The sequence below is a fragment of the Halyomorpha halys genome, unplaced genomic scaffold, assembly GCF_000696795.3.
Source record: "Halyomorpha halys isolate HHAL.00 unplaced genomic scaffold, Hhal_1.1 Scaffold730.1, whole genome shotgun sequence".
Lineage (NCBI taxonomy): Eukaryota > Metazoa > Arthropoda > Insecta > Hemiptera > Pentatomidae > Halyomorpha > Halyomorpha halys.
The window spans coordinates 847,074-850,588 of NW_027110275.1; positions in this window are offsets into that span (position 1 = coordinate 847,074).

A 3,515-nucleotide genomic window follows, 5' to 3' on the forward strand; every position below is an offset into this window, starting at 1 on the left:
TGTGTGTATAAATATATTATTGAAGGCCGGAATGGTGGAGTAGCTAGAGCACTAGGATTAGCAATGCAAACATCACAGGTACTAATTCCACCCTCTCAGTGCAAACAGGCCATCAGGAGAAGTTTGGGCATCAACCCCTTAGTTGGAAGAGGCTTACAAATTCTCAAATTTGTAAATAAGGCTTATGTTAGTAATAATACTAAAGAAAGTCGAAGATTTATTTTACAGAAAAAAAGAAAGATCCTGGCCACGATCAGATAAATGCTGTAAAATTCCTGCAGAGCCCAAAAAGGACACTAATGTTCCACACCACTATTCACATTGCAATAAATAGCACTATCAAAGTTCCTATAAACACCAATAAATAAAGCTCGAAGTTTAATCAAAGCCAAAAAGTTAAAGCTAAAATCAAATAAAAAAAATAATTTATTCATCTACTAGTTTTTTCCAAGATGATGAGAGTGATATTGTACAGAATGTTATTAGATAAGCTAATGAATCCCCAACATAGATTTGAGCTTAATAATGTTATTCACCATTACTTCAATTACATTGTGTTGTTGATTTAATTACTATTGCGTTGTATAATTCATATCGACGGCACCAGCATATCAGTAACAGAAGGAAAGATCATAGATACTAAACTTAATCATTTTTTTTTTTAAACATTGGTTTACCATAACAATTTTGTAATTAAAAATCGGTTTCTGAACATTTCACACAATTTGATACTGCGTGATCTTCATTTTTTTTCAACGAATTATCAAAATTCGAAGTCCTAATACAGTTTTTCATTTTGAATTTATTGTCTATTCGGTAGAACATTTGAATGCATTAACAATTTGTACTTAGTGTATTTGGGTGTCGTTCAGTCATTAGACAGCTTGGCACCTAACCCTTCTCTTTCATGACCTTAAAGAGTACAATATACAACTGTCACGCACGCACTTATCCTTAATTCTTTCTTCACTAGAACGATTTTACGGTCTATCACCAGAGGTGTAATCGGATCATATTTTCATCAGATCTTCGCGTTTCAGAGCCTTCTCAGGCAATAAAGCGTATTTTCAGCCACGATTTATTTATCTCGTTGTTTGTCTGTCCCACACCGTAGTGTACTCTAAAAATTATAGAACCATATTGGCTTGAAACTTTTGTTTTAAAAAAGTAAAAATTTGTCGCAGAAATCATCTCAATTCCATTTTATTTTAAAATATTACTTAACCAAATTCGATGAAAAATTATAAATTCATTTTTTTTTTTATTTATAACCTTAACACTTTCTTGAGACTGGTTAATATTGTTTAAATAAATAAAATTTTATCCATTTTAGTCTAAAAACATATTTATTCCTTTATATCTCCGACTTTACGGCCAATTCAGCCATCCTCAAGGACAATTTTAGAACCAAAACATTTAAAAAACAACATTATGCAGCCTATTCAGCCAAGGTCATTTCTATCAGTCCTCAATTACCCTAATTAGTCAATTTTTAATTTAATGTGAAAAATTGACTCATTAGGGTAATTTGAGGACTGATAGAAATTGACCTTGGCAGAATAGCCTGTATGAAGTAGTTTTTGAAATGTTTTGTTTCTAAAATTGTCCGATGGCCGAATTGGCTGAAACGTCGGAATTATATAGGTATAAATATGTTTTGAGACTAAAATATACAAAAGTTCATTTATTTAAACAATATAAATTCATTGTTCATAAAATAAACATATCAAATGATAAATTATAATATCAAGAATGATCCAATTCGATACAGTTTAGGGCTATAAGAAATATAACAAGACACCGAATGCCAAGTTATAGAAAGGCAACTATTTATAAAAATTAATTATAGTAAACTTTATAATACTATTATAGAGCTAAGAAGGTGGTATTCCAAAATGTTTTATATAAATTAAATAAATCTGAAGATTAAACCTCGAGGCTAATGACCCTTTAGGATAAAGAAATATATATTTTTTTTATTAATGTACCTAAAAATTCAAATACTTTTATTACAAACGTATGTCCGAGTGATCAAAAAGCATTAACTAAAGTGAAATTTAGGATTACCTAAAACATTGAAAAAAATATTATATGGTAATGAAGAACAATTTACGATCCTTTTAACATTCATTAAGAAATTGGCTACTATAACGCAATTAAAGATTTAATTTTGACGTTAAGTCAGGATGGAGTAAAAAAAAAAGGTCTGCCTACCGACCAGCCCCAAATTGAATTCCGCATGATCAGCCTCAACTTCGCCTTCCTCTTGAAAGCTAACCGGTTAATTGTTTTGTACATTCAAATTTTAAATTTTTTTGACAGAAAGTACAGGCCAAGTAATTTTGAAACTGAAAAGTAACATAAGCATTTAAAAAAAAAAATATATATATATAGTTGACCATAAAACTTAAATATAAAAAGATGGTCAGGGTTGCGGTCAAAAAAGAACAAATAGTTTATAACTATTTAATGTCCGATGTTTCGCCCCACCTTGCATGGCTTCGTCGTGTCTAAAAAAATACAATAAAGGAACTAAGAATATTACAACAATAAGGTAAATTAAGGTAGGATAAACATAATGAAAAAATTAAGTGATAAGAAAATTATATATAAATAAAAGGAAGGAAGATATAAGATAATATTAATATGAAATAAACAATGATAAGAATAAAAAATTACGTAACAAATGTAAGAATAAATTTTTATTCTTTTTATATTAAAAAATTACGTAACAATGGTAAGAATAAATTTTTATTCTTACCATTGTAACGTAATTTTTTATTGTTATCATTGTTTATTTCGTATTAATACTATTTTAGGTCTTCCTTCCTCTTATTTATATATAATTTTCTTATCACTTAATTTTTACATAATGTTTATCCGACCATAATTTACCTTATTGTTGTAATGTTCTTAGTTCGTTTTTGTATCTTTTTAGCCCTGAAGAAGCCCTGCAAAGTGGGGCGAAATGTAGGACATTAAATAGCTATAAACTCCTTGTTCTTTTTTGACCGCAACCCTGACCATCTTCTTATGTATAACCATTTTTCATACTAACCTTGCCTATATTTCCTCTTGAATTTCGTTTTTTCTAGTTATTGTAGACCCCAAATTCTTAACCTGTTTTTTTTTGTGTTTCTCCTATAGCTGTTTCTAGTACTAGGCATAAATTTTGTCTTATTCTTATTTATTTCTAGCAATAGTTCTTTACCATTTTTATCAGCGTTTTATAGTTTCCTGATATTCATCAAAATTGCTAAAACACTAAATATCTTACCACTCCTTGTTAAAATATTTTCATGAAACGTGTCATCTTCCTAATGACATATTATAATGATAAATTAAAAAAGAAATATGATAGTGAAATAGATCTTGTTTAAATTCCCAACGAATATCAAACTTCTTGGAATAATTATTACCGATTCGAACAATAATACTAATAATAATAATATAAATATTACATCTTTGCTACATTTTTCTGGATATTACTGGAAATCTATCAGTAGAAATTGTTT